The sequence below is a fragment of the Tamandua tetradactyla genome, chromosome 5 (assembly GCF_023851605.1).
Source record: "Tamandua tetradactyla isolate mTamTet1 chromosome 5, mTamTet1.pri, whole genome shotgun sequence".
Taxonomy (NCBI): Eukaryota; Metazoa; Chordata; class Mammalia; order Pilosa; family Myrmecophagidae; genus Tamandua; species Tamandua tetradactyla.
The window spans coordinates 60,135,757-60,151,570 of record NC_135331.1 but is presented as its reverse complement, the minus strand read 5'-3'; the positions used below and the strand labels follow the sequence as shown (position 1 = coordinate 60,151,570).

At 33.6% G+C, this 15,814-nt stretch overlaps 1 long non-coding RNA gene across 2 annotated transcripts in view; it reads right to left on the bottom strand.

The window, feature by feature from the left end:
* Nucleotides 1-5,162: 5,162 nt before the first annotated feature.
* The window catches only part of LOC143682465 (uncharacterized), a 42,228-nt gene continuing 31,576 nt past the window's right edge, over nt 5,163-15,814 (bottom strand). For both annotated transcript variants that reach the window (XR_013175146.1, XR_013175147.1), the window contains 2 exons: nt 9,821-9,867; nt 5,163-5,441 (listed from right to left, as the gene is read on the bottom strand). This is a non-coding gene — a long non-coding RNA (uncharacterized LOC143682465). The remainder of the gene's footprint in view (nt 5,442-9,820; nt 9,868-15,814) is intronic.

Here is a 15,814-nt window from a genome sequence, read left to right as displayed (position 1 = left end):
TAAACATAGAAAGTCACAAGAAAGGTTTACAAAAGTGAATTGTGTAGTCACTATTGCTTACAAGTCCTGAATTGATATAGAAAGTTGCACAAGTCCTGAATTGATATAGAAAGTTGCAATAATTTTAATAAAGTACATTTTGTAGTCATTACTGACTACATGTCCTGAATAGATGTGGAAAGTCGTGGAGAATTTAAGGTAGTAAGTTTTGTTTATAGTCATTGTTAAGTACAAAAAATTATAGAGAATTTATTAAAATGAATTTTGTCTGTCCTAATCAATGCTACTCTCTGTTAAACTGCTCTTTATGAAAAGTTATAAAAAGTTTTTTTAACCATCTGAGTACCCTGTCTAAATGATAAAAATTTTATATCATATCGGAATAATATACTTGTTAATGTTTATGTTAACTTCATCATCCTTTATTTCATGAGTCATGTTTTCTCAGACCTAAAGGAAAACTGTTACAAAAAATGTGCTCTTACCTTGTAAAAATAAAGTGCTGAAGTAGTTTAACATATTTCCTAAAAAAGGTGTTAAAGTATTGCAATAATTAAAAGAATTTCTATCCATCTGTTACCTAAATTTGCAAGAGTGAAATGTTGTTTATATATTTAAAAATTATTTCTATCCTAATATTAATTTACATAATGTTAAAGTTTACAAATCATGGAAACAATCAAATTTGCTTGTCAGTTACTCTACTTTAATCCAACGTTTCTAAAAGTACAGATATAAGTCAGAACTGCATCTTCAACAAATAGACTTTGAAAAGAAGTAAGACAAATATAAAAATTATGCTCTATCTGTTAATATAATCCTGGTAAATGTGTTAGAGTAAGACAGGAGATTTCTGATACAGGTTGTAGTTGATGACCCCAGTATAAAACAACTGTAATATATTTTTATTTCTAAAAGCAAGTTCATTTAAAAATTCTTATAAAAAATTAAAGCCTAAAGTGTAGGTTCTTACAGCAATCACTTTTGATCTTATACTGTACCTGTTGTTTCTGAATTCTGAAATGCTTTCTCTTTGTATAACCTAGTAGTTCCCTAAAACTTTAAATAAATAACACCCAAGACCTAAAGTTAAATTTCTCTGTCTCTGAAAATCAGTACTAATCCACGCAGCAACATGTAAATAATGCTAAGCTAGTTAGGACTAAGATAAATATGGTATTGTTCATAGTTTAAAACTAACTTCTGTGTGAAACAAGAAAAAAGAGAGTCAGAGTATTTTAAGCAATAATAATAATAATAATAATATATGTTTGCAAAGCCCCTTAGGCTAAACAAACAAAAATCCTAAAGCTATTAAACTTCCCTATTCAGGGAACTCCTCCTATTCCCTTAAACAATGAGGTTCTCAATTTAATAAGCAAAGTCCTGCCTTTAGAGACTTTAGCTCAAAAAGCAAAACTAATTGTCCTCACCTGAACTGTAGAACCAGGAGAAGGGAAAAGGCTGTGCCTTCCTAGTTCTGCAGGCTCAAGCAGCAGTGGAGAAAGAGCTCAGCTTTCTCCCAGTTAAACACCACCAAGAGATACTCAATTTCTTAAATGCCATGCTTTTACCAACAAAAATAGTGATAATTCATTGTCTTGGCCATCAGAAAATAATACTAACATTACTCAAGGGAGTCACTGAGCTGACACAGCAGCCAAAGCCACAGCCCATTCAATCAAATATCTTTTTAAATCCCTTTCCTACACCCTTAAATTAGCACATGTACCCCCTTATTCCCCAGTTAAACAAGAACAAGGTGATTAGCTAAGATTCACTCTTGGACAAAGATGGTCATTTTCTTCCCTCTTCCTAAGTCTCAATTAGCTAATGGATCTCCTCCTCCTCTTGCTATTAATTGGCCTTTGCACTTTTAAATTTCTCACCAATTTATCGCTGCCAGACTAGAAGCTTTTCACACCAAATCAATGCTGATGTGAAGATTTTTAGTCATTCCAACCACTCCTCTGGACTCCTCTCTCAGTTTAAATGAGATAGCCAGAAAGTTCTACACCCCATCAGGCAGGGCATACATCCTCTGACAAGTCAAAAGCAGCTATAGAATACAGACCCTCATCCCTCCACACCTCTTAAGATTAAGGGCAAGACTCCCTGAGGCTAGAACTGGAAAAGAGGGGAGAGGAAAAAAACCATAAAGGAGTGCTTAAGCAAGGAAAATTAATCAAGGTTAGGAGTACCTGTGTCCTGGACAACCTGCCCTGGGGGCGACCCCTTTAATGGCAAACATCCAAATATCTGGTGGCAGCCAATCCATCTGAAACCAAATTGTGCTGGTTTGAAAGGATGTATGTACCCTAGAAAAGACATGTTTTAATCAAAATTCCATTTCATAAAGGCAGAATAATCCCTATTCAATACTGTATGTTTGAAACTGTGATCAGATCATCTCCCTGGAGATGTGATTTAATTGAGTGGTTGTTAAACTGGATTAGGCGATGACACCCATTTGGGTGGGTCTTGATTAGTTTCTGAAGTCCTATAAGAGAGGAAACATTTTAGAGAATGAGAGAGATTCTGAGAGAGAAGAACAACACAGCCAGGAGAAGCAGAGTCCACCAGCCAGAGACCTCTGGAGATGAAGAAGGAAATTGCTTCCCAGGTTGTTTCATGAAAAAGGAAGCCAGGCAAAGAAGCTAGCAGATGATGCCATGTTTGTCATGTGCCCTTCCAGATGAGAGAGGAACCCTGACCGTGTTCATCATGTGCCTTTCCAGATGAGAGAGAAACTCTGACTGTGTTTGCCTTGTGCCTTCTCAGTTGAGAAAGAAACCCTGAACTTCATCAGCCTTCTTGAACCCAAGTATCTATCTCTGGATGCCTTAGATTGGACATTTCTATAGATTTGCTTTAATGAGGACATTTTCTTGGCCTTAAAACTGTAAACTAGCAACTTATTAAACTTCCCTTTTTAAAAGTCATTCCATTTCTGGTATATTGCATTCAGGCAGGTAGCAAACTAGAGCACCAAGGATCCCCATCTGAGTGAGTGATATACAGAGAAGGGTGGAACCCTCTACATATGTGAGTCATCTATGGAGATGGATACAGCCAAATGACCCACCCAAATGTACTATCTGCAACCAGGCATTGCCCTGGAGAGAAGAGAAAAAAGGAGAAAAATCCCTAAACAAGGAAGGGGGAGAGGGAATAAGTAAAGCTAATCTATACAAGCAAATGGCCCCACATTGCCTACTGTCCATTGCTTACCTCACCTCTACCTTTGTGAGAGTGCCCACACGTCCTCTTACATGTATTCTCAATAAATTTTCTGCCTGCTTACCCACTGCAAAAAAAAAAAAAATCCTTAATTTTGTTTTGAATGTTTAACCTTAATTGTTTAAGTATAAATGGAATGTAGGGGTTTGAAAAAGAGCGTTTTGAAAATTCAAGGGACATAGCAGAATAAATAGATCAACTTTTTGTTATAATGGGATTCTAAGAGTAAAGTGGAAATGAATATGCAGATAAATTTCTCTGTATCTATTCAATTTTTTGTTTTTTGTGAAGTTGAATTATGATTATCTCCTGGAAGTAACAAAAGAGGAAGGAAGATGGAAAGTGGAGTTGCCTAGAGAAATTAGACCCCAGAAGAACCTGAAAGAAACCTGACAGATGTACTGAAGGATGGACAATTTATATTAAGCATGGTGGTATGAATTTAAAGCAGCATCAACTGTTAATCAAAGATTTTCTCTCTTCCTTTCCTTCCTTCTTTCCCATCTTCACCTTCACTAGAAAGAATTACTACACACGTTATCAAGAAAGCAAGAATACAATAGTTAGATCATATCCTTTTAAAAGTTTGTTTTTTGATAAATATTTGATTTTATTATGTTATACATGATATTCATCACATATTACGTATATTACATAAACACAAAAGCTGTATTACAAGGACACAACTTCATACTAGCTTCTTTTATATTTTTGTAGAAAAATTTGTTGCTTGAAGTATGTTTAGTTGAGAAAGAGGCCAAGAAAGCATTTTGCCATAATGCAATTATGATTTTTCTATCAAGTGCAAATAAGGAGCATAATAATTGACCAAAAGCCAGACTGTCAATTTTTTCAATATATATTTCAATACTATATTTTCTTTTTAATAAAACAGATGTGCTTATTTTATTGCCTTCCTTTTTTTCTTGTGTACATATGTTTACTACCTTTAGATATTTTTCTGTTGGTTATGTGAAGGAAGTGACATTTGTACATCTTTTTGTGAAAAAGATAGAAGCAAAAACACTGTGCTTATTTTTAATGTGCTATTCGATTTTTCTTAGATTTGTTTAAGCTATAGAAAAACATTCTCTCCTAAATGTCAGAATCCCTAAAGATTAATAGAAATAACTTGCTACAAAAAAGTTGGAAGTTTCGTGTTCTGAAATGACCTAAGAATGTAGAGATTATATGTTTTTCTAATTATCATTCTGCCTTTGTGTCTTACACACTAGCTGGCAAAACTGTCAATACCTCTAAGATATAATGTAATCATTTGCAAAATGAACCTACAAATAAACTGAAATTTACTAGAGGCATAGGAGTATGACATAAAATTCACTAATTCTAAAAGAATAAATAATAACGGTATTTTGCAAACATCAGGTATCATCATTTTTAAAGGAGATTTTCAATCACTTTTAAACTATACCTCAAACACATTTTTGTGCATTTTCCACCTGTAAAATGAGTGAGGAACTCTGACCATGTTCGTTATGTGCCTTTCCAAATGAGAGAGAAACCTTGACCATGTTCACCATGTGCCTTCTCACTTGAGAAAGAAACCCTGAACTTCATCAGCCTTCTTGAACCAAGGTATCTTTCTCTGGATGCCTTAGATTGGACATTTCTATAGACCTGCTTTAATGGGGACATTTTCTTGGCCTTAGAACTGCAAACTAGCAACTTATTAAACTTACCTTTTTAAAAGTCATTCCATGTCTGGTATATTGCATTCCAGCAGGTCGCAAACTAGAGCACAAATGATCCCCAGCTGAGTGAGTTATATACAGAGAAGGGTGGAGCCAAACAACCTCTACATCTAGTAAGCAATAATTTCATAATCTCTATTTTTTTCATTTCACTGACGTTTAAGGAAGTAATGATAGACCAATGACTAGTAGTTGTTTTTGTTTGTTTGTTTTCAGTATCCACGCTCCCTCTTTTCATTTATTACAGACAACCTGGGTTTTGCTGCACTCAGAGTTGTTTAACCAGTGAGAAAATTATAAATACCCTCTTGCAGTAAGGTGGGGATGTGGAATTGTGTCTTGCTCAGAAGGAAAAACATGTATAACTTTTCTGGATCTCATCTTTCAAAGGAAGCTTTCTTCTCTCCTCCATCCCAGAGGCCCAGATGGAGACATAGTGTTAATGGGCTGGCACTGGCTATGCATGTGGTAATACTGTCCCACGGGATGCTGAAACAGGAAGGTAGACGAATTATATGTATATATATTATCTGAAGGAGCTGAGGTGCCCTGTGAGTCACCTATCATCTTAGACTTCCAGGGGCTTAAGAAAGTAAACCTTTATTTAGGGCATCATTATTTGCTCTTTTTAATATATTAAAGCAAATATCCTAGCCAATAAAAATGCATGGTTTAAAAGTCTGTAGATGTAATAGCTGTAACTCTGTTTAAACATGATATCCCATCACAGTAGAATACTTTTTTTTTTTTTTTTTTTTGCATACATGGTCCTGGAATTGAACTCGGGTCTCCCTCATGAAAGGCGGGCATTCTAACCACTATACTACCCATGCACCCTAGAATACATTTTTAAAATGATAATTTTTTCACTGTAATGGATTTATAATAGGATAAAAATGTTTCTCTTTATATAAATGTTGATATTCAAGTGCATTAAAACATTTTTTTAAGCCTATAGAAATTTTGCTCCTAAATCCAATTTTCCATTTTCCTCTTGGTGAAATTCATAACAGAAATGCAAAGTTTACATCTAAAACAGTCTTCCTCAATCTATTTCTCAATGACGTCACTTCCCATGTTACAACAGACAAGGATCAATATTCAGGAATCTGAGGCAAACTTTCAGCCCATGCTTTTTATCGTGGGTTCAGCGCTGTCTGAATTCTCCCATTCTCCGGATTCCCATTACACGCAATCTGTCAGGGCTCATGCCAGGCAAACCCGAGGAGTAATGCCCCTTTCTCTTGCATGTGAAGGAGAAACACCCAAACACCCTGAGTTCTTAAGGGGAACAAACTGAATCGGATTCTCTATGAATGCAATCACTATCTTTAAAATAAGAGGATTCTTATAACCAAATCTAGGATTGCACTGCCAAGCTAGTGACTTTTAAGAAAATCAGAGTTTATAGATGATTATAGATTTTTCATCAATCATTTAGCCAGTCTCTTTTAGCCCAAATGGAAGGCATGAGAAAATAGAAGACTTATGCAACCTTTACTTTTTACTGGATTAAAACATGAAATCAAAAAACTAGATTGGTCAGTTATAGTATGTTCCATTGCCTTATATTACCCTATTTGAGAGGAACCTTGGAAACAATCTTTTTTTTTTACTGTGCAAGAGGTGGAAAGCTTAATCAGATAAAGTTTTAAAAATGCTCTGAGATCTCCAAGTATTATTTGATTCTATCTTTATAAATGTTTAAATCTTTGTGAAAGCAAAGAGCCCTCCTTACCAGTTTCTCCCCCACCCCATATTACTTAACCTTAAATTCAACCCCATACCATTAAAAAATTTCTGTTGTAATAAATTTTAGTTTGTCTCAAGTTAAAATAATTTAATCAAAGAAAAATAACTTTCTAGAATATAGGGCTACATGCCAGTTAATAATGATGAATCTAAAGCTGTAATTTATAAACACTAAAAAAAAATAAAAATAATGTGTATATCATCAAGCACTTGTTTTTTTGAAGTTTAGTATGCTATGGCATGCTAAGAGTTCCCATTACTTATGTTTTACCAAGATAGGACGGCGTTTCAAAAGTGGCACATTTTGGGAAGAGAAATTAATACCTAAAGTTCTCAAAGAGATTTTTACACTTTTAAACAATCTTCTGAGTCAAGTTTTCCAAAATTTTGTTCTCAGAATTCTGAGACTACAATAAGGGATGAGAGAAGGCACTAACAGCAGGTGGCCAAAAATAACTGGATTCCAGTCATAATTAATTTAAAGAACCAAATATTCACAATTATAAATTCACTAAATGAACAATAGCTGCTTTATAAAAATTTTTATAAGTAAATATGATGAAATGCATACTGAGCATTGACTGAATAAAATTAATTGAATTTCTGTCAAATTTTGGATTTGATTGTACCCTTTGAGTTCTCCAAACACAATATCATAACACCACTATAACAGAAAATAAAGGATTAAACTTCTAACAATTTGTTTCCCCTACCAGCTGAGAGTTATGAGATCATCAGATTGAAATAGGAATTATTTTAGAACTTGTAGTCCCTAATATGGTTGCCTCATATTGGATGTTCAATCATTGTTTACGGGGTCAATAAATGAATTAATTTGAATAATCCAGTACATATACTCTTTGTAAGGTTAGAAGGATTGCAAACAACAAAATTTAATTCCTTTCTGAATTAGAGCTTTGCGAAAAATTAGAGAGACAAATTCCCATTGAATGGAAGGGGTACTGTTGAGAAATTCCTATAAAATATAACTCACATAGCACAGAGAATATGTCATTTGCCTTAGGGGTCAGGTGAAGGGGTCATCTTCCAGGAAAAATGTGACTATATTTGGACACTTGAGTCCAAGGCTATTTAAAGAGAATAGTGATGAAAATGCATTTTTGATAGATGCATTTGATAGATTTTTTTTTTAACCAAGCATTACCATGAGACAACCTATTCATAAAATAGCTTTAAAATATGCTTTCGCTTACTAAACTTTTAATATTCTTCAAGAATTCACATGTAACCAGAAATTTAATGTTTTAATCATAGTTTTGGTAAAGATCATCTCTGGCAAATATTTCAAAATTTATCTTTTCATTCCTCTTTTAATATGGGTTATGAAGTTCTTGACATAGTGTGCTGGTTTGAAGCTATTATGTACCTCAGAAAAGCCACGTTCTTTAAACCTCATCCAGTATGAATGGGGGGATCTTTTTTTTTATTATTTCCATGGAGAAATGACCCACCCAATTGTGTTTGGTAATTTTTATTAGATTATTTCCATGGAGATGTGTCTATACCCATTCAAGGTGGAGTTGCTTACAGGAGCCCTTTAAGAATGAACCACTTTGGAAAAAGCTTTAGAGTCCAAGCAGCCAGAGACCTCTGGAGATGAAGAAAGAAAATGCCCCTTGAGGAGCTTTATGAAACAAGAAGTTGGGAGAGAAAACTAGCAGACGTCACCATTTGCCCTTTCAGCTGAGAGAGAAACCCCAAACTTCATCGACCTTTTTTGAGTGAAGGTAATCCCTTCTTGGTGCCTTAATTTGGACATTTTCATGGTCTTAGAACTGTACACTTGCAACTTAATACATTCCCCATTTTAAAAGTCCTTATGTTTCTGGTATATCACATTCTGGGAGCAAGCAAGCTAGAAAACATGAGGAGATTTGACAAATGAAGAAACAAATCTAGATATTCGAGGGACCTAGTTACAGGAAATGCCAGTTCATGCTGTAAGGAAGATTCTAGATCCTCAACTAAAGACTCTGAAGTCAGTTTTTGCATCAGAAAATTTTCAGATTTCCACTCCAGGAAAAGAAACAGCAAATAATAAGCCTCATAGAATTTGCTGAGGTGTCTGTGAAGTAGGATGCGTTGCTCAATTACCACACCAGCAGTTTAATTTAAATAAAATAATTCAAAATAGACATTGTAATTCCTACAGCAATTTTCAAGTATTTCAGAAATTCCTCTAAAATTAACTCTAAAAATGACAACAAATTACCTTTTTTCTTTTTACTATTGGCTAAGTTTTTCCCAGCTTACTTTTTTCTAATCACTGAATATTACATTTTTGTGCTTCTTTGGCTTAAAAGATTTGCAATATTTTTTATTGTTTTTGTAAGGTTAATCATCAGCATTATCATTATATAAAATATATTTTGGCAGACTAATTTATGTGACTGTTTTTGTATTTTTTTTTTCAGGGGAGGGGGTGCATGGTTCTGGAAATGAACCCAGGTCTCCTGAATGGAAGGTAAGCATTCTAGCGTGGCTGTTTTTAACATAGAATTTCAATATTATAAAATTTCTGATGTACAAATATACCTGTCAATATATTTGTACAACAAAATTCAGAGATAATTCTAGCCTAAAACAAATGGGTGTTTTGTATTGTGTCACTGAAGTTCTCAAATAAGTAAGGTCATTATCAGGGTAATTCACTGAAGCCTTTAATTGTTTCACCTTGGAATAATATACTTAATATTCCTAATGATCTTGTGAGTAATCAGTTCGTATTAAATCTAATAAAGATTAACGCAAAATATTCCTTATATACTAACATTTTATGTTGGATAGACGACACCGCTTTTTGCATTTGAACAATGTTATAATTTGTTTGGCTATATATGTTATAGAATATTAAACACTGCAAGATATAGACTTTTGTATAGAGAAAGGGTAGTGCAGTGAAACTATTACATCTTTTGAAATTGATAGACCTTGAGGTAACAAAAGGCTATGGTATGTAGTATAGTAGATGACTGAAGGTAAACATTTAATTTCTTCAGCCTCACAGCCCTCATCTTTAAAATAGATATAAAAATGACTTCATCATGCAGTTGTTGTGAAAATAAGAAATTATTTCTATGTTGCTTGTCACTTACCAGGTTCTGCAAAAAGTGATAACGTTTTTATTCTCCTTGGCATTTACCTGTAATGAAGTAAAGTAAATTCACTTAAAGAAGCATCTCATAATGAATATTGAAGTCTTTTTGTCATGTCGTCAAAGGGTAAAAAATTTAATTAGGAGAAATCTCCTGAGAAAGAGTCAATTCAATTCGTTAAATGTGCACCAAGTGTTTATGAACCCCTCGTGACAACATTATTGGCACCGCAGGTATGGAAAAGAACAAGGGAGATTAGTCTTCTCTTCTGAAGGATATTTTTATATTAAAGGTGAAATAAAATTTAAAATTAAATAAGCAAACAATGATTTCCTATATATACATATATATGTATATACATTTTATATATATATATACATATATATATAAAACTGTTACAATTTTTTTTTTATAAAAGCTGTGAAGTAAGGAGTGATTTCAGGGAACAAGTCACAATTTACCTTGTGAAAAAGTTCATGGAAGATCTCTAAAAAGGAGAGTTTTTTTTTTTTTTTGGCTAAGACTGAGTGATGAGAAGAAAGCTTTCATGTGAGAACCTGGCAGAAAATAGAGGAAAAAGAGGAACCTATTGAAAAATCTATTAATAATTAACTTGCTGTGTTTGTGAATCAGAAACTTCACATTGCTGGATTGCAATGAAGGATAATGTCAGCAAACTGGCAGAAACTTGTAGGCCATGGGAGACAGCTGAGTTTTGATCTAAGTGAGTGGGTAACCAACTAGATAATTTCAAGCAGAGGAATTTCATCATGTTTCTATATATACATGTGTTGTACTTTTTTATTTCTTCTTAAAGATCGAGACTGTTGCTTAGAAAATGCACTTGTTTGTCAAGTGGAGACACAGAGGTGGATTAGAAGGTCATTCATAGATTGAAAGATATCATCTGAAAACATGAAGTCATTATTAAAAATGTCAGACAAGCTACGTAAATTTGAAAGTCAACTTCTCTATGTAAAAATGTATAACAACTATGAAATGTTAAGGATTAAAGAACTGTATGCCAACTACAAAGATATTTTTTCAAATCTCATTAGATGAATCAGTGAATAATATAAATAAAATTTCACAGGGAGATAGACATAAAAATAACAATTAGTAGTCTTCTCTTTACCCCTAACATAGATACAGAGAGAATAACTGAGATGATGATACTTTTGCATAATGTGATTTTGGAAAGGCATCCCTGAGGAGCTGATATTTCAATTAGGAACTGCACAGTTATAAGAAATGAGCAATGGAAGTGCGTTCCAGAATAGATTACAGCCACAGCTATCTGGGTGCCCCGAAAGAATCAGATAACCACAATATGATAATGGGCACAATGTCAAGATTTAATTGTGACCTGAATTATGCAGCACCAAAAAAGAAAGTTTAGTTCATGTCTGGACACCAGGAAATTGATGTCATTTGTCAGCTATGGTTGTTCTGAAAGGGGATATTAGCATAATTGCTGTTATTTCTGCAGCATGTGATGAATTTCAAAAGCTGCAGCATCCATTCGCTTGGACTATAGATATTTGCTTTCATCTTGATGTAGATTACATAAAGCTTTTACAATATTTTATTAGGTTCTCATGTCTTGTTTAATGATAACATATTTAAATAAGAAATACACATTTTAGTGGCTATGCCCCATATGGAGAATAAAAATAGCTAACTTCTCTCAATTTTTACCCTTCACTCAATTTATTCAAATGAATTTCAAAAGACTCCCAATTTTACATTTCAAAGATTTTTTTCTTTTACTACTTATTGTTTGTTGGGGTAGGAGAGTGGAAGGTTGTGGAAGAATTGATTCTGAAGCTTAACAAAGCAAATTAAGTGAATTGTCACATTTTCCTTAAAATACTGCATTCAAAGAGCAAGTTGTGTGCAAAACTTCAGTCATCCAAAGCTCTGTCTATACGAAACAGAGTGTTTTGGATTTATCTCCTCCACTAAAGAAATACATGTATATGTTTTTTAAAATATAGATTATTGTGTGATCATTACAGAGCAATATATGTATATATACATACCTTTGTGAGTTACCATTGACAATGTTTGTGGAAGGTATGCACTGAAAATGTTAATGAAAAGTTAAAGAAGTAAATAAATAATCACTTTGTGTGATTCTGTCTAAGGAGGAGTTCAGAATACAGAGAATGTGAATGGGGTGAAGGGAAGAAAAGGAGTTCTACACTGTTTAAACAGAATATGGTTTAATTAATTTTCCATTGTGGGATTTCACAAGGAGAGCCTTTCTTTTTACTCATCTCTTCACAGTTCTAGCCATAGCTACTTTCAACTTGTCCTAGCACCTATTTTTTTTGTTTTTCCGTTGAGGCATTCAATAAATCAAGAACCAATGCCAAAGTGACATGAGCCTACCCATGCCACTTGTCATTTCTCCTCTTTGCAGTAGATGTAATGTAGCATTTTGAGTAAAAGTGCTAGCAAATGCTGCAGCAGAGAATATCTGAGCCTTTCCCATTATGCTTTATTATAGAATTTGGTGGTGAAGTAGCCAATTAAAAATAAAATTTAAAGAACTTTTCTTTTGAACTTGACATTCAACATGCAATTGCTGATGTATTATCAACCAACTGCATCTGAGCCAAAGTTTTTTTTTTTGTCTGTCTGTTTGTTTGTTTGTCTTTTTTTTGTACTATTATTATTATTTTTATTTTTTTCTCTATATTAACATTCTATATCTTTTTCTGTTGTTTTGCTAGTTCTTCTTCTAAATCGATGCAAATGTACTAAGAAATGATGATTATGCATGTATGTGATGATGTTAAGAATTACTGATTGCATATGTAGAATGGAATGATTTCTAAGTGTTGGGTTAATTTTTTTTTCTTTAATTAATAAAAAAATGTAAATATTGTAATCTTAACTCTCAAATAGAACTTCATTTAAAACTCATTAAATATTTCATCATGCTAAGATTATTAAAAACATACTCAAGTATTCAAATTATAAGACAGAGTGGTTTAGTTTACAAATAATATTAAATCTGAACATCTGTTAAATTTAACTAAATTTCTTACCACCATATAAGCCTTCAGCTCAACACTCTGGCTCCATTACCACTGTCCTCTCTTAGCCAGTCTAGCAACAGGTTAGAGCAACCTAACCTGAGGAATCACACTAGTCTATCTCGACCTTCTGCATATGTTTACTAAATGACTATAATTAATGTATAGCTTTTGCTCTTTTTATAAAAATCTTGAAAAATAAAAGTTATTAGTTGCATTTTATTTGCAATAACAGCAAAGCAGCAACATAAAATCCATTCTAAAATAAGTTTTAAATGTAAATACTTAATTAACTAAAAACAGCAAAAATGTAATTTGTTTCCTGCTATACGTGACATTCTGTCTTTGTGCAACAATTCAAGTTAACTCTATTTATTTTATTCCAAAATCTACTGTACTTTTAAGTGTTAAAAATGACAGTAATGTCAGCAGCAATTTGCCACTTAAAAAAGCTCCAACTTGCACTATAGTACATAATTTTCTAGTACTGCTGTTTTATCCAAAGGAGATGAAGAGGAAGTACCAAAATCCAGTTATGAAGTATCAGAATTTTTCTCTTTTTTTTTTTACATGGGCAGGCACCAGGAATTGAACCCGGGTCTCCAGCATGTCAGGCGAGAACTCTGCCTCTGAACCACCATTGCCGGGCCTGGAGTGGCAGAATTTTAGCACCTGATTCCTAAGGGCTCCTATCAATGTAAATTCCTTGATTGTGTGTTTCTAGAGCTGTCTGCCAGGTACTGAAACTATAACATAACATTCCTCATGTGAATTCTATGACCAACAAGTTATTTCTTGGGCTTAATTAGCCCCAGATGATTATGTATAAAAATTGTACTCATTGATAAAAGGTGTCAAATTCTACTTTTTAGAAAATCATATCTTCCAGTTGGAAAAGAAGCATAATTTTCTTACCTATTGTGTGTACTTTCTGCACATGAAAAAAAAAATACGTCTGAGTTTCTCAACCTCTGTACCTGAGCAGTGCTAGAAAAATTATATATAACATGGTTTGGGCTCTATTGCATTACACATTTATGACTTTTTTCCCTTAAGCCAGGGTTTCCAAGCTAGCTCAGAATGTATGCTCACCCAAAGCCAGCTGAACTTTCTATTTCTATAATAGCTACTCTAAATTTAAATGTTCTTTTCCAGCCTGTATCTCTATCATTGCCCCCTATCATGTAAAGCGATGACCTTACCTTGTACATTCCAGATCAAAACAAGACTATCTGGAATTAACTGCCCTATTTCCTAACCCTGCATCTAAAAATGTTTCTGAATACCACTGTGCTGGTTTGAAGCTATTATGTACCCAAGAAAAGCCATGTACTTTGATTCTCATTCAGTGTTGCTCAGTGAGATCTTTTTGATTGTTTTCATGAAGATGTCACCCATCCAATTGTAGGTTGTAACTCTTGATTAGATGGTTTCCATGGAGTTGTGATACCACCCATTGAAGGAGGGGTTGCTTACTGGAGCCCTTTAAGTGGGAACCATTTTAAATAAAGTTTTAGAACCATCAGAGCCCACACAGTCTGAGACCTTTGGAGATGCAGATGGAAGGTGCCCCCCGAGAAGCTTTATGAAATGAGATGAAAAAGCTAACAGATGTGGCTGTGTGCCCTCCACCAACAGCTGACAGAGCTGTTTCAGATGGTGCCAGTCTTTTTGAGTGAAGGTAAACTCTTGTTGGTACCTTAATTTGGACATTTTCACTGTCTTAAAACTATATGATTGCAACTTAATAAATTCCCTTTTTAAAACCTGTTCCATTTCTACTATAATGCATTCTGGCAACTTTTGCAAACTAAAACAAGCACCTCTTATGCACTGTGCCCTGACATTGCCAGATGAAGACATATACTCTTTTTCCTTCCAGAGCCAACCCAATATCCTTGATCTACTCACAGTCCTATTTGTTTTGCATTCTTGGAAAAAATTCTCCCATTGTTATGCTCTCTACCATGTATATGATTCTCTCCTATGATTCCTTCTTGTCAATCTTCAAATCCCTTAGGTTATTTGTATTCTGAAATAACATTATTTTCTGCAAAATTGTATAATATCTAACATCTACATTTTGTTTTAATTATAATATAGCAACAAAAGCAATAGTAGCTAATAAGTGATCAGCACTCACTGCTTCTTTTCCCTTGTTTTTCTTTTATTGCTACAACATTTGACAAGTATGCTTCTTCCACATACCACTTACTACCAGTGTGTTTTGAAACTGCTAAAACCTATTTTATTATTAAGTTTTAAAGTTGACTGTTTTCAGAATAGTTAAGAGGGGGAATGGATAAAAGCAGGAAAATGATAACATCACACAAGTATCTTGAGAAAGTTATTGTGACTTCCATTTTTTTCCCTTTTTGTTTTTTGTAGTTTAACTGATATGTCTCCTTTGCTTTGCATTTATCTTGTGTGGAGTTTTACATAACTTCCCATAAGTCTATACCTTCCTCTAAATTTGAAAAAATTGGGGCTTAAAAAAATACTTTCTTCCCCATTCTTTCTCACCTCATCTCCTGAGTCTCTATATGAATGTATGTTAGAATGTTTAATAATATTCCATTTGTCCCCAAAGCTCAGAACTGTTATTTTTCCAATCTTTATTATCTTTTTCAGATTAGATAATTTCTCTTTATTTATCTTTGTGTCGACTGAATTTTTCATCTGCCCTCTCCACTAAACTATTAATAACGTGTAAAACCTTTTATTTCAGAAATTGTTCTTTTTAGTTATAAAATTTTCATTTGGCACCTTTTCATAGTTTTCTTCTCTATGTTGATAATTCCAATCTGTCCCCTTTCATTTAAATATTTAAATGAATATACATATTAATTATTAATATAAAATAACTGCTGTCAAACCCTCATCTGCTAATTTGTACTTTTGGTCATCTTGAGTTCTCTTTTTATGGATATCTTTTGTTTTTTACTTTGGT